This window comes from Sinocyclocheilus rhinocerous, unplaced genomic scaffold (genome assembly GCF_001515625.1).
Source record: "Sinocyclocheilus rhinocerous isolate Xijiao unplaced genomic scaffold, SAMN03320098_v1.1 scaffold606, whole genome shotgun sequence".
NCBI lineage: Eukaryota > Metazoa > Chordata > Actinopteri > Cypriniformes > Cyprinidae > Sinocyclocheilus > Sinocyclocheilus rhinocerous.
In genome coordinates, this window is record NW_015661919.1 from 241,375 (window position 1) to 268,344 (window position 26,970).

General features: G+C 36.3%; 1 long non-coding RNA gene across 1 annotated transcript in view; it reads left to right on the forward strand.

Annotated features, from left to right (window-relative positions):
- The first annotated feature begins 11,694 nt into the window (after positions 1-11,694).
- Positions 11,695-26,970, forward strand: part of LOC107726928 (uncharacterized) — a 115,119-nt gene continuing 99,843 nt past the window's right edge. Inside the window, exon 1 of the long non-coding RNA XR_001638309.1 lies at positions 11,695-12,151. This is a non-coding gene — a long non-coding RNA (uncharacterized LOC107726928). The remainder of the gene's footprint in view (positions 12,152-26,970) is intronic.

Sequence of the window (26,970 nt, forward strand, 5' to 3'; positions counted from 1 at the left end):
TGGTGTCCTCTCAGGCCAATGGAAATTGTTATTTAAAGCAACTTTATTAAACAGTTTTCACTTAACTTTATTGGCTGTGATGTGAAAAATTCATAGTAAAGCACTATTATTATATGAATCACTGACAAATGCAACCTAGGCTCACTGGAAAAACGTACCTGCTGTGGTGACATTTCTGTAAAATTAAATTACATTGCATTTTGCACATTTTCAACGTGAAATGTCCAGTGAGTTTTATCCAAAACAGATTAACGTAAATGGGAACATTTGATTACTCTGGTTGTTGTACGTATCGCTGCAGTTCAGAAATAAATTGTCCGGTAAGCACAACTAAAAGGTTAATGCCCTATCACATTTAAATATATTGCACTAAACCCTACACTAAACCTAACCGATAAAGTTAACAAAAGCAAGTGTGGGGTTAAAAACAGATTTGCTGAAGCCATGGAATTGTAGCTTGCTACCTAAGTCTTTGAGCTGTTTTTATCATGAATCATGTTTTACAGGACTCGTACCAGAGTGCTCTGCATCACAAGTGCAGCACTGTACCAGGTGAGCTACCAAGCAAGTTTACTATGCCAGAAATTATGTGATTATGTGATGTAATGTCAAAATGTATTTGTTTGCAAATCATTTAATAAGGTAAAAGTCTATATATATATACAGGGAATAGTTTTGCAAAAATGTAGGTAGAGGTACATTTTCCATATGGCCTATATGGACAATTACATGAAAGACCCTCAGGAACTTGGCCTTAACATCCAAGAGTGCTACTTCTATAGCTTAGGCATTGCAAAGTGGAAGGAGCTTCCAAAATTTTCAGAAATGTCATTTCATGCCATTAAAATGCATGAATTTTTGTGACTTTAAATCCATTCACCGTGTATGAATATAGAAAGCTTTGTTGTTTTGCCCTGTGCATATGACAAGTAGCCAATACACAGCTTACAAAAAAAAAAGACTCTCTGGAGGATGGTTTGTATGAGCACTTGTTTTTGAAAACCATTAAGATTACTGGTTTACTTTGTCCGAAAAAAAATTTATTTGAGATATAGTCACAGTAACGGTTTTCCTTTTGTAGCATTATAGCTATTTATTTCTTTTGACTTAAACTCATTAAGTCACACAATGGCAAGTTTGTTTCCAGCATCCAGACAACAGTTTTTCAAGCATCTCTGCAGTGTGAAGAGCTTAGCTACATGTTACGTGAGTGGGAGTGATTGTGTCCTTACCGCTTATGCATGATTAATTGCATTTACCCAGTATTCTTGCTAACCCTTGACACGCTTAGAGCACTCCAAGGGATCTTTATTCTAAAGAAGAGCACTTACATTTATTTTAACAACACTGCAGATGGATGCTGTTTATTTTAACGTCTGCTGTTCTCTCAGGGTATTAATATTCTGTCAATAAAAAAGGCTAATTATGATTAGATTAAAAGAAAGTTCTCAGGAATGCAAGTGATGCTTTACCTAAAATGTTTTTGTTTCACTTCATATGGTTTACAATATATTCAGTAAGTGCTTGACTAAACACTGTAGTTTCATTGAGAAGTGCATAGAATTAAAATGAGAAGATCAGGCCACTGTATCATGGCAATTTGGAGTGGTAGATCAAAGATGGCAGCTACAGAATTGCTGTGATACCAGATATATCTCTATGGTGACTGTGCAAGTGCCTACTGTGCCATTGTAAATCATACAAATGGTAAGCAGACTAAGCTTCGGGGAAACACTGCTTCCAGCTAAAAACAGTGAGACTGAATGAATAAATGATTTGCCTTGTTTCTAGATGTATTTGAAAGCAAAATAACATAACTGACAAGACCTGCCACAGTGGTTCTCAACTGGTGGGTACCTATCTCAAAATGTGTTGCAGGTGTGTTCTGATCAGGTGTGTTAGATCTGCAACCTTACTGTGCATCATTTCTCATGAATTATTATAGTTATAAACAAACAAATACAGTAGACTGCTGTACAGCTACCACTTAACTTTCCTTGTCTGACTGAAATAAAATTATATTTATTTTATAGCGCAGGTGTGGATTTGCTAATTATTGTATTTGTTATGCACTTAAATAATTTCTGACTTGCATCAAAGTCATCTTGTGATCATTCTAAACTCATCTATTTACTATATACGTAGATCTATATGCAATAATAACTATACTAATGTTACTATACCATTCAAAAGTTTGGTGTTTTTTAAAATATTTTTGTTAGTACTATGCTCACCCAGGTTGGATTTATTTAATAAAAGTAAAATAAAAACAGAAATATTGTGAAATATTATTACAATTTAAAATAACTGTCTTATTTTTAAATATATTCTAAAATGTAATTTATTACTTACAAAAGCGGAATTTTCAGAAGCCATTACTCCAGTCTTAAGTGTCACATGATCATTCAAAACTCATTCTAATATGTTGATTTGGTATGTTGAAGACACAAGATACTTTTTTCAGTATTTTCTGATCTATAGAAAAGCATTTATTTTGAAATATTAATATATTTTTTGTCATGTAAAAGTCCAGTTACTTTTGATCCGCATAAGTATTCTGCAATAACACATTGCTAATTTTGTTTCATAGCCACACTGACTGTAACTGTCACAGTTATGTTTAGTTCAGTCTCTTTTGGTTTCAGATTCATGGACTTTTAGTTTGTTCATAGTCAGTTTCCTTTTTCCTTTGTCTTAGTGTCTCGCCACGAATCTGTTTCCATGGACACTAATGCAATCATCACAGCTGTCCGTTATTAGTTCTTCTTCAATGTGTATTTAAGTTCCTCCTTGCGCACTCTTCATTTGTCTGGTATTGTTTGTGTAAGCCACACTGTTTAGCCTGCTTGTGGATCTATCTGTATTTGTTGGACTTAATAAAGACTTCTGTTACTTTGACTCTTCATCTGACCTGAAGCGTGACAGAATACCAGACCTAAAGATGAGAAGAAGAGGAAAGATTGCTGCCATTAATGTGGCAACTCAAAGCTGCCCGGGACTCAGTGGAGGAGTGATTTTTATCTTCCAAGGTGGCCGTTGCTTGGAGGACTATGTGGAGGAGTTTGTCACCATAAGTCACCAAGCGGCGTGCGACGATGTCACCCTCATGGATGGCTTTTGGTGTGGTCTGGACGAAGACATCCGCTTCCTGGTGCCCAGTGGGAATTCCTGTTGGATTTTAGCGGAGTACATCAACATTGCCCTCTGTGTGGATGGGTCCTCCTTCGAGGTTGGAGAAGCCGAAGAGGTGGACAACAGCACAAGCGTCCAGCTCCACCCCACATCCGTCACCAATTCGCTGCCACTGATCCCGCCCAGTATTGAGATTCCTGTGTCTCCATCACAGAGTTCGCCTAGTTCAGGATTACCTGTGTCTTCATCATTGCTCATCCTGCTCCACTCACAATTGTCTGTCTTCGTCATCACTGGTCCTGCCCAGCTCAGAGTATTCTGTGTCTGCAGAGCACCCGACCAGCCTCCCTCTCCCGCCTCTTCACAATCCAGCCAGTTCTTCAGTCCTGTCTCTGCTGGCTCCCTCCAGTCCCTCGACATCTCCAGTTACCCCACTCAAGTGTGCAGATCTGCCTTGCGTCCTCCAGTCTCCGGGGGGCGTTCTGTCACAATTATGCTTAGTTCAGTCTCTTTTGGTTTCAGTTTCATGGACTTTTAGTTTGTTCAAAGTTTCCTTTTTCCTTTGTCTTAGCGTGGAAACTAACTCAATCATCACAGCTGTTCGTTATTAGTTCTTCATCAATGTGTTTTTAAGGTCCTCCGTGTGTACTCTTCATTTGTCTGGTATTGTTTGTGTAAGCCAGCAGAAAAAACAATCCGCACATGGTTAAATGCAGGGCTAAAACCTCCTCAAAAAATCTTTATTATAATGCTAAATCAGAGGCCGTAAAAAAGTGAAAAGTGCAAAACGTTTTCGAGACAAAAGCTCTTCCTCAGTGCCACATTGATTAGTGCACACCTGCACCCATTATAACATCAATATTCACCATGGACATCATAATATACACGCAGGCACAAAAAAGCACCATACAATATATCCAATTATACCTTAAGACATTCCTATATATATATATTTTAATGGTAAAAATGCCTTAATGCAAAAATACCCTAATACAACATTATTAATGTAAAATGCAAAAAATAACATAATTTTACCCATAGATCTTATAAATGTTTCTTATATACATACATTACAAAAAAACAATTCAAAACCAATTCCTCATTCATACCAAGAGGATATAAAGATCTCAAATCAAAAATCCATTTGCATTCTCTTTGTAAAAGGCGGCGTTCCATGTCACCACCCCTTCGAAACTGTGGTATATGTTCTATTACCGTAAAATCCGAACTTGGCCTTAACATCCAAGAGTGCTACTTCTATAGCTTAGGCATTGCAAAGTGGAAGGAGCTTCCAAAATTTTCAGAAATGTCATTTCATGCCATTAAAATGCATGAATTTTTGTGACTTTAAATCCATTCACCGTGTATGAATATAGAAAGCTTTGTTGTTTTGCCCTGTGCATATGACAAGTAGCCAATACACAGCTTACAAAAAAAAAAGACTCTCTGGAGGATGGTTTGTATGAGCACTTGTTTTTGAAAACCATTAAGATTACTGGTTTACTTTGTCCGAAAAAAAAAATATTTGAGATATAGTCACAGTAACGGTTTTCCTTTTGTAGCATTATAGCTATTTATTTCTTTTGACTTAAACTCATTAAGTCACACAATGGCAAGTTTGTTTCCAGCATCCAGACAACAGTTTTTCAAGCATCTCTGCAGTGTGAAGAGCTTAGCTACATGTTACGTGAGTGGGAGTGATTGTGTCCTTACCGCTTATGCATGATTAATTGCATTTACCCAGTATTCTTGCTAACCCTTGACACGCTTAGAGCACTCCAAGGGATCTTTATTCTAAAGAAGAGCACTTACATTTATTTTAACAACACTGCAGATGGATGCTGTTTATTTTAACGTCTGCTGTTCTCTCAGGGTATTAATATTCTGTCAATAAAAAAGGCTAATTATGATTAGATTAAAAGAAAGTTCTCAGGAATGCAAGTGATGCTTTACCTAAAATGTTTTTGTTTCACTTCATATGGTTTACAATATATTCAGTAAGTGCTTGACTAAACACTGTAGTTTCATTGAGAAGTGCATAGAATTAAAATGAGAAGATCAGGCCACTGTACCATGGCAATTTGGAGTGGTAGATCAAAGATGGCAGCTACAGAATTGCTATGATACCAGATATATCTCTATGGTGACTGTGCAAGTGCCTACTGTGCCATTGTAAATCATACAAATGGTAAGCAGACTAAGCTTTGGGGAAACACTGCTTTCAGCTAAAAACAGTGAGACTGAATGAATAAATGATTTGCCTTGTTTCTAGATGTATTTGAAAGCAAAATAACATAACTGACAAGACCTGCTACAGTGGTTCTCAACTGGTGGGTCCCTATCCAAAAATGTGTTGCAGGTGTGTTCTGATCAGGTGTGTTAGATCTGCAACCTTACTGTGCATCATTTCTCATGAATTATTATAGTTATAAACAAACAAATACAGTAGACTGCTGTACAGCTACCACTTAACTTTCCTTGTCTGACTGAAATAAAATTATATTTATTTTATAGCGCAGGTGTGGATTTGCTAATTATTGTATTTGTTATGCACTTAAATAATTTCTGACTTGCATCAAAGTCATCTTGTGATCATTCTAAACTCATCTATTTACTATATACGTAGATCTATATGCAATAATAACTATACTAATGTTACTATACCATTCAAAAGTTTGGTGTTTTTTAAAATATTTTTGTTAGTACTATGCTCACCCAGGTTGGATTTATTTAATAAAAGTAAAATAAAAACAGAAATATTGTGAAATATTATTACAATTTAAAATAACTGTCTTATTTTTAAATATATTCTAAAATGTAATTTATTACTTACAAAAGCGGAATTTTCAGAAGCCATTACTCCAGTCTTAAGTGTCACATGATCATTCAAAACTCATTCTAATATGTTGATTTGGTATGTTGAAGACACAAGATACTTTTTTCAGTATTTTCTGATCTATAGAAAAGCATTTATTTTGAAATATTAATATATTTTTTGTCATGTAAAAGTCCAGTTACTTTTGATCCGCATAAGTATTCTGCAATAACACATTGCTAATTTTGTTTCATAGCCACACTGACTGTAACTGTCACAGTTATGTTTAGTTCAGTCTCTTTTGGTTTCAGATTCATGGACTTTTAGTTTGTTCATAGTCAGTTTCCTTTTTCCTTTGTCTTAGTGTCTCGCCACGAATCTGTTTCCATGGACACTAATGCAATCATCACAGCTGTCCGTTATTAGTTCTTCTTCAATGTGTATTTAAGTTCCTCCTTGCGCACTCTTCATTTGTCTGGTATTGTTTGTGTAAGCCACACTGTTTAGCCTGCTTGTGGATCTATCTGTATTTGTTGGACTTAATAAAGACTTCTGTTACTTTGACTCTTCATCTGACCTGAAGCGTGACAGAATACCAGACCTAAAGATGAGAAGAAGAGGAAAGATTGCTGCCATTAATGTGGCAACTCAAAGCTGCCCGGGACTCAGTGGAGGAGTGATTTTTATCTTCCAAGGTGGCCGTTGCTTGGAGGACTATGTGGAGGAGTTTGTCACCATAAGTCACCAAGCGGCGTGCGACGATGTCACCCTCATGGATGGCTTTTGGTGTGGTCTGGACGAAGACATCCGCTTCCTGGTGCCCAGTGGGAATTCCTGTTGGATTTTAGCGGAGTACATCAACATTGCCCTCTGTGTGGATGGGTCCTCCTTCGAGGTTGGAGAAGCCGAAGAGGTGGACAACAGCACAAGCGTCCAGCTCCACCCCACATCCGTCACCAATTCGCTGCCACTGATCCCGCCCAGTATTGAGATTCCTGTGTCTCCATCACAGAGTTCGCCTAGTTCAGGATTACCTGTGTCTTCATCATTGCTCATCCTGCTCCACTCACAATTGTCTGTCTTCGTCATCACTGGTCCTGCCCAGCTCAGAGTATTCTGTGTCTGCAGAGCACCCGACCAGCCTCCCTCTCCCGCCTCTTCACAATCCAGCCAGTTCTTCAGTCCTGTCTCTGCTGGCTCCCTCCAGTCCCTCGACATCTCCAGTTACCCCACTCAAGTGTGCAGATCTGCCTTGCGTCCTCCAGTCTCCGGGGGGCGTTCTGTCACAATTATGCTTAGTTCAGTCTCTTTTGGTTTCAGTTTCATGGACTTTTAGTTTGTTCAAAGTTTCCTTTTTCCTTTGTCTTAGCGTGGAAACTAACTCAATCATCACAGCTGTTCGTTATTAGTTCTTCATCAATGTGTTTTTAAGGTCCTCCGTGTGTACTCTTCATTTGTCTGGTATTGTTTGTGTAAGCCAGCAGAAAAAACAATCCGCACATGGTTAAATGCAGGGCTAAAACCTCCTCAAAAAATCTTTATTATAATGCTAAATCAGAGGCCGTAAAAAAGTGAAAAGTGCAAAACGTTTTCGAGACAAAAGCTCTTCCTCAGTGCCACATTGATTAGTGCACACCTGCACCCATTATAACATCAGTATTCACCATGGACATCATAATATACACGCAGGCACAAAAAAGCACCATACAATATATCCAATTATACCTTAAGACATTCCTATATATATATATTTTAATGGTAAAAATGCCTTAATGCAAAAATACCCTAATACAACATTATTAATGTAAAATGCAAAAAATAACATAATTTTACCCATAGATCTTATAAATGTTTCTTATATACATACATTACAAAAAAACAATTCAAAACCAATTCCTCATTCATACCAAGAGGATATAAAGATCTCAAATCAAAAATCCATTTGCATTCTCTTTGTAAAAGGCGGCGTTCCATGTCACCACCCCTTCGAAACTGTGGTATATGTTCTATTACCGTAAAATCCGAGTCCGCTATGGAATGTGCCGCTTCATTGAAATGACGAGCTACTGGAGATTTTATGTCCTTTCTCCTAATAGAGCTCATATGTTCAATAATATGCGTTCTGATCGATCTACTAGTTTTTCCCACACACTGTTTATGACACACACAAGTCAACAGATAAATGACATTAGTGGATGCACAAATGGTAAACTGTCTCATACGATACACTCGATCTGTCATCTTTCACTTGTTTGTGTAACCCACACTGTTTTGCCTGCTTGTGGATCTCATCTACCTGTATTTGTTGGATTTAATAAAGACTTCTGTTACTTTGACTCTTCATTGTCTTCATCTGACCTGAAGCGTGATGGTAACAATGTAAGGAAATGTAGAGACCGGACCTTTCTGAGCTAATAAATCTGCTCCATATGAATGCTGAAGTGGGAACACTGTAGCCAGCAATAGGTCAGAGACATAACACAATCTGAACAGTTTTATTTATGGTTGAAAACTTGTAAACACTTGCACTTGTAACTGAAAATGAGTTTGAGCTGACCCACAGAAGGGTGCTGATTAGTCTATGATTTCCCCCCACAAATTTCAGTGTTTAGATGTCTGAAATTACAGGTTTTATTTTTGTAATCACCATAATTTCCTGACTTGGGTATTCAGCAGGATAGTTAAAGGCCCTGCCCATTTATAACATGAAGAGTATGAATGAGGTATATGACAAAACCAGCTAATCATACCTTTATATATAAGGTAGGCATGAATAGAGCCAGGTAATCAGGAAACTCTCACAAATACATCAAAAAGTGATTTTGAGGACATATAATGTCATGCTCTTTTATGGTTGAATGAATAGATGGATAATGGAAAACAGAATACATTTGAGATCAGCAAAAAGAAAAAAATACAACAAAAACACAACAGATGAACTAAAGATCTTTAATGATCTGGCTTCATATGAAAGTTAGAAATTAAATTCTTGTTTTGCAGATCAAACTCGACACACCTTCATCTTGAACAGTACTTCATGTTCAGGGTTGAATAATCATTATTTAGTGTATGATTCATTGAATAATGATTCATTCTTTCTTAATTATAATACTTATAATCAACACTGTGTCATGATTTCTGATTGATACTCTCTGGAATAAGAAATAATACAAGTGCATAGTTATTATTTCTGTGAAAATAATCCACAATCATTGACTAAGTAACCCTAGGAGCCTTTTTGGAACACAGAAGATATAATGAAGAACTGTTTTGGACATAAAATTCAGTGGGGTCCAAAACAACATTGGACACCACTGACTTTCACTTATGGACAAAAAAAAAAAAACACGGAAAAAAAGGAGGGGGGCAGTTTTGTATTTTTTAAGACAAAATTGTGTACAACCCTAACTTTCACCAAACTCTTCAAGCTGTTCTAAGGAGCTCTGAGTCGGTGCCTTGAAAGCTGTCAACACTCCTAACCTCTGACTCAAGCAGAGCAACAACCAATACATAAAGCACAATCACTATTCCATTGCTGTCTTTAAGCTTTGCCCTCTATTTGTGCTGACAACCCATTTAACACTATTAATGTAGCTGGTGGTCTACTGTACAGGAACCTCAGGCTCTGGGAACTCCGAAAAACTATGAGCGCTCTCAATTATTCAACATGGTAGTGCAGGTTTTTCCAGACGCCTGTTATTGTTAGAAACAGCCCACTCTTTAGCACAGTGAAGTCTTTCTTACAGCTTAAAATGATAGTTCACACTAAAATGAAAATTCTGTCAGCATTGCTATTTACTCATTGTTCCAAGTCTTTATGGGTTTCTTTTTTGCTGTGGACTTTCATTGTTTATACAATGAAAGTCCTTACAGGTAAAGACAAAAAACACAGTTTTTTTTTCTTCAAAATATCTTCTCTTGTGTTTCACAGAAGAAAGAAATGGTTTGAAACGACATGAGGGTGAGTGCATGATGTACATACAGTAGTGCACAATTCAAGACTGAAGATACACTTTGAATATACATATATATACATACAGTATATATTGTTTGATTTACAAGAAAATACTATTTCAATCATTTTGCTTCACAATTTCATGTTTAATTCAATGTGTTAAGTGCTATTTCTTTGTAGTTATTTGTGAAATTTACTAGCAATTTCTGACTTTCAAAAAAAAAGTCCCAGATAGCAGTTGACTTAAAGGAATTTCCCAACTAATAATAATGACAATATGAGCATGAGGTTTCTTTTTCTGTGTTGTGGGAAAACCGTGGCTCAGATGAAAATCGCAGCATTTAATTTCAGTATAATTTACCTTGCGTGTCACGCCACAGGCGTGTTGATTTATTGACAGATTGTTACATCACAGCCTCTCAGCTGCGAGCACTAATGCTGATTGTGCAAAATTTTTCCTGAAAGGCAAGTCGAACACTGTCACCATGACAATATGATGAAATGTATCAACTAATAATAGTCTGATATCCTCCTGGGAGGTGATATAAAGGTTCTTTTCCAATTTTGATTTGTAAAGACCAGCGCAGCAGGGATATGACTTCACCATCTCTGTTTGTATTCATTTGCTTCAGACTGCCTGCTGAAACATTAATGCCTGTCTCAGTTTCACTGTTTCTCACTGAGGCAGGGGTCCCGCTGCCCAGCAGACAGCACAGATTGCACTTTGTCTGAGAGGAATAGAGACAGTAAGAGTGAAAGAGTGAAAAAATATTCATAATTTTAAAATAATAGAGAAATAATGGAAAAGCTATAATAAAGAACATTTAATGGGACATTACATGGAAATTAACTGTAAAATTAACTAAAATTAAGTAAAAGATTTTATACAAAATATGTTTTTTGGAAAAAAAAGTTATCAACTTGAACATCTATATCCTAGTCAACAAGATAATGCATATATATAAACATAAAGTTTTGTCTTTACGTGGCCTTCTGTTTTGAGGTGGTTATGAGCAGAGTAAGATGTACTGTAGTTAAATTTTCCTCTTGACCATATAGATGTCAGTAAATCTCTAAAACACATTGAATGTTTATGCTTTTATTAATCTGGGGGTGGGGGATTTGTGGACATAGTAATTTCGATTTGTAGGATAACAAATATTTTTATTACTTTTTTAATGTTGTTTTTATTAATATTTTATGTAGAAGTGAAAGGTTAAAGTGAGACACTTAGGGTGACTGAAGGGCCTCAGTGGCCTCATTTTTTTTTTTTTTTTGTATTTTCACAGTGAACTTGTGCCAACAAAAGCTGCCAGCTTTTACTGTAAATTTAACAGGCTTTTTATATAGTGTGTAAGAGAATCCACATCTCATCCTTTTGTCTCTCTCTCTCTCTCTCTCTCTCCTTTCTCTCCAGCTTTCTTACATTTATGACAACAAAACAAATAAATAAATCATTAAAATTGACATAAGATGTATTTTTATATATTCAGAAAAATATATAATTATATTATATTATATTTTAACAGGCACCAAAATGCCTCCTGTAACACCTGAAATGTTGTCACTGTATTTTCACAGTGAACTTGTGCCAACAAAAGCTGCCAGCTTTTACTGTAAATTTAACAGGCTTTTTATATAGTGTGTAAGAGAATCCACATCTCATCCTTTTGTCTCTCTTTCTCTCTCTCTCTCTCTCTCTCCTTTCTCTCCAGCTTTCTCTTTCAGAGCTAAACTGAACTGAAGCTAGTGGGATTAGTTCTGGACTGGCTACTGTCGACTATTGGAACACCCTCTAGAGGCTGCAGGAGGAGAACACCAGCACTGGCAGATCAATACAATGGAAGAGAGAGAGAGAGAACAAGACAGGGGGTAGAGAGGCATAGGGAGGGTAGAAGAAGGAAAGAGAACGAGAAGGGGGGTGTCGCTGGGCGAGGGAGGGAGACACAGTGATAGTGTGCGTGTGCGTGAGAGAGGAGGGTGCGAAAGACGGATAGACAGAGAGAGACCGAGTTAGAGAGAGAGCAAGGTGCACACGTTGCTCAGCCTTCTCATTGCAGCCGCGACAGGCAGCCAGAAAGGAGCTCCAATCTAACCGGTGGCAGCAATAGACTACTGAAAACACAGCTTGACCGATCAATAGACCTTTGCCAGAAACATTGTGAGAGGGAGAAAGCTGCTCAAGGACCAGGGAGAAGCAGATAAGGTGAAGATCTAAAGGCAATTACAACACCGGCTTCCAAAACTAGGTAAGTTGAGCGTCTTGTGTTTAATAAGTGTTCTCTTCTCATAGCAGCTGTGCTGTACTGGAGGGGTCTGACTGGGGAATGGGAGGGGGCTCAGGTAATTAACTGGTTTGTGGGTTGTGCATCAATCAAAACATTATCATTCTGAGCTTCAGACCGAATGTCAGGTTACCAAAATCACACCAGGGAACAGACCGGGTCTGGTGTAACCAAAGCTGTATTCTTCTTCGATTACATCATTTACATGCATTTGAATATGCATTGAGTAGATTTCATTAAAACAGTACTCCAGAAGTAGTATCAGTTTTATGCATTCAAATTGTTTTGAATGATTCACAAGTGCAAGTACAGTGAGTAAAAACATTGCATGGATGGTTTTAAATAAGTTGGTTTCATATGCTCTTTTGACGCAAGTTATGATTGCAGAATTTTACTTTCAGTATTTGTCATTTAGATTATGATATAGAATATAGTTAAAGAGTATAATAAATCTTCTATTTGATGCATTCAAAAATATGTGGAACTATATACTGTATAAGTAACTGCATGTACAGTAATATAGATCATAATATATAAAGTATAAGAATATGTAAAAATATGAATTATTTTTTAAAAATGTATTACTTTTATGTATTATATATTGTGGTCTATATTACTGTACATAGAGGACATACAATATGTATTAATATTTATTTAATATACAAATTAGAATATCAGAACAGTTTGAATATATTTATACAGAAGGATTTAAAATATTAATAAAATATTTTAAAAATATGGAAATAATATTTTTAAGAGTGTACTGTACATACTGTTATTTTGTGCTGTTTAAAAGTATAAATGCAAAACTGTAGATGTAGATTTTGGTTCAGCACAATTACTTTGAAGTATGACTTATAGCAGCAATTTCCTTCAAATCTAGATGCAGTTTGTTTTAAGAATTTACATAGATTACTTTTTTACATAGATATTTTCTGAAAACCAGCCTCACTGTACCCCAGAGTGAACAATTATTATGTGCAGTGGGCAAACTTTCCATCCAAAAAGTAGGGGATGCTGTTATGGGCAGTTAATGATGTCACCATCCATCCTGTGGATAAACTGGCTGTTTATTTCTTCCACTATATCCTGTGGCACCTTTTTCAGAGAAATATTCTCACACTTGCTGTTGTGCATCCATTCCTCCTCCCTGCAGAGCTGCACTGTGAGGGATATTGTCGTATTTCTTAAGTGTTTGATTTGTCAAAGTCAGTTGAACATATTGTCCATGGGCAGAGAGTGTGGTATCGGCATGATATTAAAAATCTGGTGTGGGGGATCCTTTCTGCAGATTTATAACTGGAGTATAAATCTTAACACCTCAGCTACGAGACCTTTTCTTCACCGCGCTGCCATGTGAACGAATGATACTGCATGCCTCCCCACACAGTGTAAGATGAGAGCCCAGGGGTACATGGTAATCTCTCCGTAGGTAGATCACACCTCTCTGTGGCTCATTCCTTCCTTCCTCCTGCTCCTCTTTCATTAGTCTTAGGCATGATTTCTAAGCTTTCCCTGAGTCTGAGAATACAGATAACGCACTCTGCTCCCACTAGCACGCAGGCCTATATATTAAACATGCAGCCATCAGAAGGCTCTCTCTCTCAATCAACAGTCAAATTTATGGAAATGTGAATCAATAATGTGGATAAACATTCAACTTTAAAATGTTTGCTTTGGCTAAAATGGCAAACGACACACTCACTGCAAGAACAAAGGTACTGAGAATGACATGCAAATTCAAATGATGCTTCCACACAAGAAGATTTTTTTTTAAAATGTCTTAATGTTTTTTTTTTCTCCATACAATGGAAGTCAGTGAGATCCGATGTCATTTTGAACCCCAATAACTTTCATTATATGGGCAAAAGCAGTTAAAACATTTCTCAAAATATTTTCTTTTGTGTTCCACAGAAGAAAGTAAGTCATACAGGTTTGGAACGCCATGAGTAAATAGTCACCAAATTAACATTTTTAAGATTATGTAACGCAACAATGTAATGACAAATCATGGCTTTCTTTCTGTGACTATTATTGGTCTGCAGAGCTGTTGTCTATCCACCTTAAAATTCAGAAATGTTGCCATGTGTCGAATATTCTGACCAATGAGGGGACAATTTGCTTGATGTGACTTTTATTATCACATTTTGGTTTGTTTTGAAATGTTGCCATGTGAAAGTGAAATTAACCAAGCAGACCAACCATTTGTCTACACTGCAGAACAAAGCAAAAAGATTACAAATCTGAAGTAAGGTTTCAATATGGTAAAACTTAAGTAACATGCATGTAATTGTATTAAAGTAATATTTCAAGAAAAATGGGAAAAAGATTTTATGATGAAAATCTATATTTTATTCAACTACATCAAGAAAAAAAAGGTGTAGAAACAATTTTCACTTAAAAACTTAACTTAAAAAGTAAACGTAACAATTACAAAGAAATGTCAAGTAGCACACTGAATTAAATTGTAAATTTTGTAGAAAAGCTCATAGTATTTTCTTGTATAATATACTCGAATAATTTTATTTACAACTTCAAAAAATCTTTTTTACAGTGTACTTTTGCAGTAAAATTATGTTTTTTGTAAGTAAAAAAACATGAGTCACCTAATAATTTAATATAATTTAAACGCACATGAGCAGCAATATCTTGTGTTAATCATGACTGCATAATAAAATTAGATTTTTCTGATACTTTCCCCTCTCAGTGAGATTAATTAACATGTAGTGGCACACCTGTGGGTAACCAAACAGCACAACTGTGTTAGTCTATGAGGAAATTAATAATTTACATAATATTTCAGTCCAGGGGCTTTGCCTTTGCACAATGCCCAGCAGTGACTGTGCTGCAGAAGTTTCCTCTACTCTTGCTATTAGACTGCTAAATGGTAATTAAGCCAGGGCTCCATTTGCATGCACTCTGCGGAAGAACACGAGTGTTTAAAAAGAAATCGGGCTGCATATATTGGACCACCCGAGGATCATTGTCCAAAATTAAAGCAGGTTGAGGCGGCTGCTCTCCTTGCGCTCGCTGTTCAACTGCCATTAAATGGCTTTCAAGTGACTATTCTTTTTTGTCATTGACTTAAATACAGCTTAGCTGATGGATCCGCTTACCATAACGCTATGTTATTGCAGTTTGTGTGCGTTTTTAATGCGTTCCTGCTTTTGAAATGACCCGTTTGAGCACTATTGTTCTCAATTTAATTACCAACCCTCCATGTTCAGCATAAGCCAAGGACAAGTTAGTCGACAAAAACTGTAGTTGCTGAAGAAAATTCTACTATACAAAAGAGGCATTTCTCGTTCACCCCCTCAAACATGAAGCCATGGTCCGTTCTGTCAAGGGTTCAATCTGTTTGATAAATGCTTCGCCGCCTCTGAGCTGTTTTGGTGTTCACCTTCTGAAAGCCACTAGCTTTAAATAATACAAGGTACAATGAGATCAAGTAATAGAGAAAGAAAATTACTTGAACCCTTGCCCACTGCTCATGCACCTATGTTTTTGCCTCTCCTGCCACCTTTTTCTGCCTACATATATGCTCTAATCCTCCTGCAGATGATTCCCAGACTGCAATGCAGTCAGAAGGGGGAGCCGGTGAGCTCTTGCTTTGATTTGAAAATGTGCTCATGGCTTGATGATAGTTTTAGCACATCAGACAATGACTGTACTGCAGTGTGATGCTCTAAATTAATGGGATTAATGTTTATTTGGCTAATCTGATTAGTGAGTTAATCGGATTGAACTGCTTCAGAGTGTGAAAGAAATCCTGTGAGTGAAAAACAGATTCATCAACATTATTTAAAGGTGCAGTGTGTCATTTGCACATCACTAAGTAGCACCAAACTGAATTTTCACATTATGAATGTATTCAGATATGTTTTAAGCACTCACTTCTTCCACCGTTTTTCAGAAAACAAGTACCCCCACCCCAAATTTACGTTACTCCGCAGACGTTACGTTAAAAAGCTGAAAGCGCAAAATGATTAACTTGCAGAGAGCATTTCTGATTGGCTAAAATAGTATTTTTTTTTTTTTTTTTTTGTAAAAATGCCTGTCACAGGTATGATTCCTCAGGACACCTATGGCAGTTATATCTGTCAGGTATGTAGTTGGAACATTTTATGCTTGGTAGTCAAGAAAAAACAATAAATAAAAATTGCTTACAGCACCTATAATAGTGAAAATGCAACAAGTCAGCACTTTGGTTTTATTGGTCTTATATCAGGTATACCTGACATGTAGCCTGACAATTCTAGATAAATTTCCAACTACTGGCATATTGAAAGGCTTTGCTGAGCCAAAGAAAATCAGCAATCAATATAGGGCTTAAAAAAAAACACTGTTATATAGTGCTCGGTGACAAAGAACATTTGACTTATCAGCTCGCATTCGATCAGGGCCAACTAACAGGGCGATTGATTGCTCTGTAAAGCTCTGGAGGAAATGGAAGAAATGAATAAATCAGGAGTGAATTACAAACACACAGAAAAGAGCCAGGTATTTCTTTGGTCCTATCAGGAACAGTCAAGTGCGTTGATCTACTGTGTGTGTGTGTGTGTATTCTTGAAGGAGAAGCATCTAAAAGAGGACGGGAAGTGAGAAGACAGCAGGCAGTCAACAGCCGAATGTGTTCATCAATACTGAGGACAAAGACAAATAAGACAGGTTTAATTTGTTTTGTTGATAAAGCTGAATTGGAATTCATTATTGTGAGTTTATATTAGGGCTTATAATTTAACATACTAATTTAAGGTGATTCATTATTTTTTAAAACAAATGAAATGAAATGCGTCAAATGAGCAAATTAAAACATGAAAATTATAGAAATATATATCCTCCAGTTCTCAAATCAATATGATTTTGGCACCTCCTTTGGATTTGCATATTTATGCAATGCATTTGCATTGCACCCATTACCTTGTATGCCCCTTTATGTGATTATTTGCGATTAATTAAATTGAATATTATGCAATTAGTTTGATTAAAATGTATTAGTTATATATTATATTATATATTGGTCTTCTAAACAGCTAAAACTTGCTTGTTTAAAGACCAGTGTCCATGTGGTTTCAGCACTGAAACTGTGATTAAAAGTTCACGCTTTGATCTGATCTGTGTCAGACATATGAGCTCAAGAAAAAGAGAAAAAAAAAATCACGTTTTCTCTTTTTTAAATTGCCAGTTTGTTTATCTCACCCTAAAGATACCGATTAACAGAATGCTAGAATATCTTGCAGGAACTGTCATCTGCCAAAACTAACAAAAGTATGGACAATTTTTTTTTTTAATGTTTTTTTTTTTATGCTTTACTCTTTAGTCAGAGCAATCTTTGATTTCCAGTGTGGGTGAGGTCACATTTATTTCAGCCAATCAGGTTTGCTGCAGATCTTGCGTTTGTTAATTGACATGTGATTAAGGAGTAAAACAATTATTTGCCCCAGTGAAGATTCCATCTGTCTTCAATTAGTTAGAATTGTATCATTAACTTAATATGTTATCTGCTCACAAATTTCCTTTGCTAAATGTTGGGAATGGAAATGTGCCAGCTCGTGCTCACATTTTATTTGTAGCTCTCTAAACGCACACCCTCGGTGATACAGATGTGAACCTACATGTAATATTAATCTTTCTGATACAATGTCATTTTCAATTATTCTTAGTATTCCGACACTTCAGCGGGATTCTGGCGACATGGCCAATGGCTGCTGTCACAAGAAATCATAGACAAAGTGTCAAATCTATATCGCTAAAGGACACAGGGTACAGCAGCCATGCAAAGCACAGCTCGCAATGGTAGAGAGAGAGAAACAAAACTTCAATATTTATCTTCTTTTATTCAGAAGCATTTCTCACCAAAATTGCTTGTATTCATTATTTCAGCCCGAGATGGCATAAAACAAATGATTTTATAATGACTTCAAGGCAGTGCTAGTAATTACAGCAGTGGAACTGATTACGTTCATCCAATAATTAAACAAATATCATTGATTTCCCACAGAGAGACAGCCCAGCTCCCAAACACCCATCATCCTCCATCCGCTCCAGCTTCCTGTTCTCCCTGAAGCAATAGGCCAATCAAATGACTGCGATTTGAGATGTGCAATAAAAGTCAGACACATTGATATTTTGTGCAATGGTCGTTCCTGTCCCTTTGTCAATAGATAAAGATTGAAAAGAGGTGGTTTGCTGAAAAATTGATATATATATCACACACAGCCCTTCTGTTGTAGCAGGAATCAGCAGATCTGTTATGTGGATATTTGCTCTGACCTACTGTTTGGAGTTGTGTGGCTGGCTCGTGTTGGTCTTTCACTCGCTAGTTCTCCCCATCTGTGCGGGCAGATGGATGAACACTCCCACATAAAGTTTTCTTTGCCAATTGCCATCCTTCCTGCTTTGTAGTTAAAAGAGAAAATTGAAGCATTTTTGGATCCTTTGTATCTTCGCTAAGCGGTCTAGCTATCATTTCATTGCCTCTTTCATGGACATTTCAGGCTAACTAATAAAGTTTTGATTTGTCAGCTGAATGTATGCGGAATGATATCAGCCTGTGTCTTATTTGAATGGACAAGTGCATTCAAGTGATCGTCTGGGAGACTTGATCTTTAAACAAAAGCCCACACAATTGCTGACGAGTGTAATATTTAAATAGATTCTGCCTGCTGAGTCGGGGAAGAATTGCGAGCAGACTCAGAGATTTACATTCAAATACGCCGCAGCAGGGCTATGTTGTCATTTGATGTAAATTCCTTTGGTCAACATTGTGTTCGTCATAGAAAGAGCTGTTTGGAGATGCATCTAGGCATTTCAAAGAGACTTTTAGGACAGTCTTTAAAATGATAGTTCAGCCCAATATGAATATTCTGTCATTATTTATTCACCCTCTTGTTGTTCCAAACCTGTTTGACTTTCTTTTGTAGGCTACAAAAGGAGTTGGATATTTATGTTGCTTTTTCCATACAATGAAAGTGAATGGTAACCAGGGTCTGTGAAGCAAAAAAAAAAAAAATAACTTGATTGTGCATATCAAATTTGGCATGTCGTGACTGTTTAAGAGAACCACATTTAACATCACTGCCTTCAAGCATGTTGGAATGCTGTATTTTAATATATTGTGACAAATAATATAAATAATGTAATGTTTCAATATTTTACTCACACAAAGGTAGCAATATAACAATCAATCTATCAATAAAATTTATGGTGCCTTTTTGCATTTTTGGATTCGGTCACCATTCACTTTCACTGTATGAAAAAAGCTGCGTAAAACATTCTGTTTAACCTCTCATCTTGCCATCCACTGAAGAAAGAAAATTATACTGGTTTGGACAACATGAATAGATTTTTTTTCTTCATGCTAGATTATCTAAAATTAAAAAATTTAAAAAATGTAGTACTATGCAGAGTTTCTGGTAAAATTGCTCAATAATTCAACCAGCACACAGTGGGTTATTAATTCAGCCCAATACTTCCAATATCTAAAAGTATAATGTGATTTTTTTTTCCAGTGCACATCACAAGTGTCATCCTACTATTCACAGTTTGTTTTTTTTTTCTGTCAGGTTTTTATCTCATAGACAAGCAAGACACGTCTCCTCCCAACTGCCATGAAGCCGAAATGGGTTGTGCATGTTTTTAAGCGGTGTTAATGTGTGCTGGCCTATGGAACACACATCCTTGGAGAAAACATCTCCAGACTGATTAGTGTTTATAAAATCTAGCCACGGTCTCCGCAGTCTGACTTCACATTTCACATTACATTAACCCACCAGCCCAGCAAGAGAGTACAATGAGGCTTTTCTGGGCTGGCAGTGTGTGTGTGTGTGTGGTACAGTGGAAGCTGTTATGAAGGAAAGGACACTAGAATTGGCAACAGGTCTTTGTTCTAGTCAGGCTGTCTTGAATAGGCACTTTCGTTTTCATTTCAAGGTAGCGTTCACCCAAAAATGAATTATTTACTCACGCTATACGCTGTTCCAAAACCATACCGTGGAACATACAAGGTGAATTTGTAAAGAATATCCGTTTTTTTATGTATCCTATATCCTCTTTTTTTTTTTTGATAGTTCATGAGATAATTAGCCTCATTCTTTGTAGTCATAAATGAATGAATACATCTTTTGAGTCAGATCTTTTGAATTATTCAGTTCAAAAGTTGAATCTGGTTTGCAAAACTGATCTGACTGATCTGTTCAGGCTGATCTGACTGTACTCATTAACTAAATTATCTGGTTAATAGCTCAGTAAATAATGACAAAATTTTCATCACATAAAGCTAACATAAAGCTTCAAAAGGTATGGACTGCTTTTATGATATTTTTATTAATTAATCAATTAATTAATTCATTTATTTATTTTTAATCTCAGCGATCCCCATTTATTATGACTGCATAAATGAAAAATAAAATAAAATATGTTTATATATGTATGTTTATATATATAGAACTGATTTTTTTTAACTGTTCTGGGACACTGGGAATATTATGTGATTCAGTTTTGCAGAATTACTGTAATATTTTTTTATAGTTTTTTTAATTAAAATTTTTCATGTTTAATATTTTTTTTAAATAAATTATTACTCACGTTACATTGTACCAAAACCGTATGACATTATTCCTGAACATAAAAGGCGATTTTTTTTTTTTTAAGAATATTCACTGATTTGTTTGAAGTATTCACTTCACTCAGTTACAGGTGCAATATCAAAGACATTTTGTGAGAGGCAAAATATAAATCTGACCCTCTGACATATCTTCTTGTGAGGTGAAGCTCTCTCCATAGGACATCGCTTTGCTCTGGTGGCATATTTGTTTTGCGCAAATGATTTATATGCTGAAATCCCAAATACAGAAACAAAATGACATTTCCATGCGTTACGCTCGATATTCACTTGACCTCAATGTGTATTGACTTTATGCACTGGAGCGAGACAGAACTGACCAAACAAAATGCACAAAAAATGCTTTGACCTTTTACTGTCCGTGTCCAGATCTGGGACAAAACGATTGAACTCTATATCTAAAAGCACAAAAACATGCATAATGTATTTTGAAAAAAGTGCATATTGTATAACTACAGTATTTAAAATAAAGAACACTAGGTTTCCTAAAAAAAAAGAAAAAAATCAGCTTTACTGTTCTACCAGTCCAATCCTCAGAGCAGACAGTGAAGGCACAACTTCTTTGCATTCTGTGAACATTCAGTTTTGCCTCTGAGTTAAAATAAGAAGTTATTCATGTGTTCTATTGTTTATTCATCTATTCATTATCAGCTCATTATCAGGTTGCTGAATCAAATCTAGTTTTTACACACTTTGTGTTATTCATCAGCAGGCATGGGGAATAACAAAATATTGTTTCTTTTTGTAAAAAAAAAAAAAAAAAGAAAATGGGTTGGGGGAATTACTAGCAGGATTACGATTTTGTAAGTTGTTTTTACAAATGTTGTTTGTAAATGTCAATTTTTCAAAATATTTAGGTTTGTGATATTTGTTTTTCTCTCGTCATTATTTGCCTATGAAATGAGCATTCTCATGAATTGGATTAGTGTACCATTGTGCTGCTATTCTTGCTATTTTGCTGGTGCCCCCTGGGTGTGGTGCTGCGCCCTTCTAGACATGGTGCCTCTGGGCACGTGCCCAAGTACCCATTGTTAATCCAGCCTTTTGGGACAGGAAGCCCACCAACATTTTGTTCCTGCTTTATAAATTGTATTAATTGATTATCTGTACCTAGCAGAATATATTTTTTTGTAGTAGCCCTATTTTCACAAGTTAAACCGGATTAGAAATACATTTTACCTCACACTTTACAACCTCCAGCTTGTTGCTGGTCACTGAGCCAGTCAAATTGTTAGACCCACAAGAAGTTGAAATCACCAAACTGAAGATGAGAAGACATCTGTCTATTGAGATAAGGCACAAACCATTTCAGAGCAGAATGGCAGCCGTTCAGTGCACAGGCACACGGTGGTTTAAAAAGCAAGAAGCCTTTGAAGTTTGATTATTCAAATTAAAGCTGGCAGAGTTAAATGTGAGAAAAGTGAACTGGAAACTCAAAAACAAAAGAACTATTGAAGTGAAGGACTTCAATTTTTATTTTAATTTGGTATTTTTTATTTAACTGACAGCATTAGCACTTGCATGTGCAAAGTTGACACTTTACTGTCCTGGTTGTGTACTATCCAGCCTACAGAGCCAAGAAGCCCTGAAAGGTATTAGATAAATGTTTTCCGGGAATATTTTAAGGAAATGCGTGAGTCGTGCAGGGGCAGTCATGCTTGAAATTGAGTGAAATCACATATTTAGGCAGACATGTTGGATCACATACACACTTATTGTCAGCCTCTTGTGACCACCCTTCCTCCTATGTCCTCTAGCCATTCTTATATCACCAGAATGAAGGAGCAACTCATGGGCTAGAATCGTGAAGAGCCGACTATCACGAAGCACTTCAAAGGTCACTGCTTTTCAAATCTGACCATAATTTTCAGTGCACACCTTTATGGTGGAGTGACCTTTGGAGTGAAGGATCAATTATGTTGCAAAAGAAACAGTGAAGTGGAGGATAAAAAAAGAGATCACATTTATGTCATTAAAATCCATTTGAAGAGGAAGAATTAAATCTCAGTGGACTTCCCGGGGGGTGATGTTCTTGAGAGAAAATGAATTTTTTTATCCTGGTGAACATTGTTGCATTTCTAGTTAGAGGCCAGCCTCCACACAACTCAACTTTTAATAAAATTTGCATTGCATGCATTGTATCATGTTCTTATCATATCTGTGGTATTTGTCCATATTTATGGTAATGCTTAACAAAAAGGTACAGTTTGTTACTACATTATTTAATGCATTAGGTATCATGAATTTACAATGAACAATTGAATGTAATTTACTTTATTGGCATATTATTAGTAGTAGTAGTATTATTATTATCCCAGTAAAATAAATAAGGTAACACTTTATATAAAAGGTTGAATTGTAAATTTTTAGATTGAACAAAAATTGTTGAGTGTACCACCTAACCCGAAACAGCAACACTGGCTCAACAAATCTTGTGAGTTTGAAACAGTTCTATCTGCTTGTCCAACAAAAGGCAGACAGCAGGAAAAACCTAATTGTGACCGTGGACTACAAAACCAGTCTTAAGTGCCAATTTTTCGAAATTGAGATTTATACATCATCCGAAAGCTGAATACGCTTGCCATTGATGTGTGGTTTGTTAGGATAGGACAATATTTGGCCGAGATACAACTATTTGAAAATCTGAGGGTGCAAAAAAATCTAAATACTGAGAAAATCGCCTTTAAAGTTGTCCAAATAAAGTCCTTAGCAATGCATACTACTAATCAAAACTGAAGTTTTTATATATTTACATTAGGAAATTTACAAAATATCTTCATGGAACATGATCTTTACTTAATATCCTAATGATTTTTGGCATAAAAGAAAAATCGATAATTTTGACCCATACAATGTATTTTTGGCTATTGCTACAAATATACCCCAGCGACTTAAGACTGGTTTTGTGGTCCAGGGTCACATTTGAGTTGATCATTTTAGCTTTTTTTTTTGCCATTGGTGGCACTAATGGCACATAAATGACACACTTCCTCTATAAAGGCAGAGATAAAAAGAAGAGCTTTAAAGAAAAGCAGATGAATACAGCGAACTTCATGAATTCCCTTTCCTGACATCTAAACCAACATACCTGTCCTTTCATGTGGTACAGCTGCTCGTTTAAAGACTTAAGAACTATATCTGTCTTCACTGTACAGCTAAGTATCCAGACTGCTCAATTAAAGAAGGATAATGCTCCGTAAAAAACTACAGCCTCAATCGGAGAGACTTAATTATAGACATTCCTTATGGACGAGGTTTTAGCATATTTCTAAAGTTGTCTTTTTGTGCATCGTGATCCAGTTTAAACAAGCCTGAGCAGCCACAGCTCTCCAACTTCCATTTACCTATTTTTTTCGGAACACTGCTTCAAAATAATCTAAGCCCACCATGCTATTAAACAACAATAATAACAGCAAGTCCTTGTTCATTGTGCCATATCTGTCAGTTGCAGTGTGGGTGCCAGGAGACAAATTGGTGAGCCCAAATTATCCAGCAATACCCTCATACTTATGTTCTACAGAGACAGAACTCAATATAAGGTGTAATGCAGGAAGAATCAATAAACACCTTTAGGCTTTTCAACTCTTCTGTTCTGAACAAGCATGACCGTTATCAAGTGTGAGGTCAGAATTTTTGCTCTTTTATTCACATTGAACATTTTGGCCCTCTAGCGGATTGAGCTTTTCAGCAAAGGAGTATCCACAGACATAGAGGTGAATATCAAATCCAAAAATGCACATATCATTCATTCAATTTTGCATAGGACTGTATGTTCACTGAAATCCCAAGAAAGGGTTTGTGGAACACAGAGAGCTACTCATTAAAACAACATCATACATTATTCTTCAAAGAAAGAAACGAAGGGCATTCTCTCTAGACCATGTCTCTTCTGCCACTGTGTTATTCATCTTGACAAGCAATGTTTAATGGCAGTTTGCTACTCAGCACTTAATATTTAGGAAGTGGCTTATTTAGGAAGATTTTAACCATTTTTAAACTACTTAAATTTAAAAGAATGTATGTGAAATCTGTGAAAATTATGTTGATTCTTTTGGTCAGGAAAAATATTATGTATGTATACTTAACTTTCTATCCATCTATCTATCAAAGAATCCTGGGAAGAAAAAAAACTATAAAATTTTCCACAAAAATATTAAGCAGCACAACTGTTTTCAACACTGATAATAAAAAACTATTTCCTGAGCACCAAATCAACATATTAGAATGATTTCTGAGACTGGAGTAATGGCTGCTGATAATAAATTACATTACAACAGAGATCAGTTGTTTTAAATTGCAATAATATTTCACAATATTACTGATTTTACTGTATTTTTTAAATCAAATTGATGCAGTTTTGATGAGCTTAAGATGAGGGACAGTCAATTTGTACCTTAAATTTAAAAAGAAATTTAAATTATTTTCACACAATAAATATTGCTATAGTTTGTTTACTTCACTCTTTGTTAATATTATAATTCCTTGAAACATGTATAAATTCATATTTTTATAATATTTTTTTCATACTTTAAGATTGTTCTGAGTCTGGAACAAGGGTAAACCAATAAAACTGCATAAATTTGAAAAGTATTAAAAATAAAACAGTTTAAGGTGACCTTCATATCACAAAATGAAAAAGTAAACGTTGAAATCTGTTACTTTTAATAAAATGTGTGAAGCTGTAATAGAGCTACCCTTATCTCATTGTATTTGCAAAATAGTTATATTCTGTATGAGTGGTTTAAGCTAATTTAAGATTTAATATGAAAATGTAGTTTTTTTTCTTTATATAGTTTCTTTGAACTCATATAAAAAAAAACAGGAGAACGGTACTAGGCATTAAAATGAAATAAAACTGGTTTGCATATTTTTTTTTTCAATTAGGCAGGGAAGTGAGGGAGAATATTGGGGTGAGGTGAGGAGCAGTATTTTTAGACAAAGCCAGCCAGTAGTGTCAGGACCTGCATAAGTAGTTCCCATTTCTTCTGTCTCAGATGTCTCAGAACTTCACGACCCCCACAGCCCCTGTACCGTCAATGCGGTTGCCAAGGAAACGGGTGTCAGGCTTATATGAAGGGTGTTGGAAATAGACAGGGGCTCTCAGGTCTGCTGCACCCTCTGTCCTGTGTTTCCCATTAGGTGTGGTCCACACTGCTAAACGATGGCATTGTGCTAAAGATAAGGACATGCATTATGAGTTTGTGTGCTGTTTTTAACAAAAAAACAGGGTCTTCTTTGCCCCCAAGGAGGCATTTTATGAATTCAGTGGTGACAGAAGCGGACTATGAATCAGTCCACTGAGTCGCCAGATCATGTAACCTCTCAATAAACTGCCAAAAGTCCAGCTGGTGATATCCCAGGGCTCCCGGGCAACTGCAGTAAATTAGTGCCCAATCCCACTCCCTGCTGACTGAGGAACAGTGTTTAGACTCTGTGTACCCACTGGCAAAAGCAGCCCACCTGTGCACATGAGCTCAGGTCTGTGGCATTTCATCAAAGCTGACGCTGGAACAGGGCAAATGTTGCTTCGCTGGGGTAACAAAAGGTTCCCGCTTTCAGTTAAATGGCTTCAGCTGTGGGTTTTAGCCAACATGTGTGTGGAGTAGGAACTGTGTGTTCAGTCCTGCTTATTGACTATTTGGCTTAACACTGAGAGTGACAGAGGCCACCAATACATTAGCATGGGTGTAGACGGCCATGTTGTGACACTCTGCCATCTTCTTCCTTTAATGCTTCTGTGCTGGGTTATTATCACTGGATAGCCGATTTGATTCTGTGGAAACAAATTATAGTTCAATTTAAAGGGTTAGTTCACCCAAAAATGAAAATGCTGTAATTAATTACTCACCCTCATGTCGTTCTAAGTGCACACCTTTATCTTCGGAACACAAATTAAGATATTTTTGATGAATTAGGAGAGCTCTCTGACCCTCCCATAGACAGCAATGTAATTACCACGATTAAGGTCCAGAAACGTAGCAAGGAGATCGGTAAAATAATCCATGTGACATCAGGGGTTCAACTGTAATTTTACGAAGCTACGAGAATACTTTTTGTACGCAAAGAAAACAAAAATAACGACTTTATTCACCAATTCGTCATGCGGATTACATACATTTTCTACGTTGTTTACGCTTTGATTTGAACGAAAACAACGTAT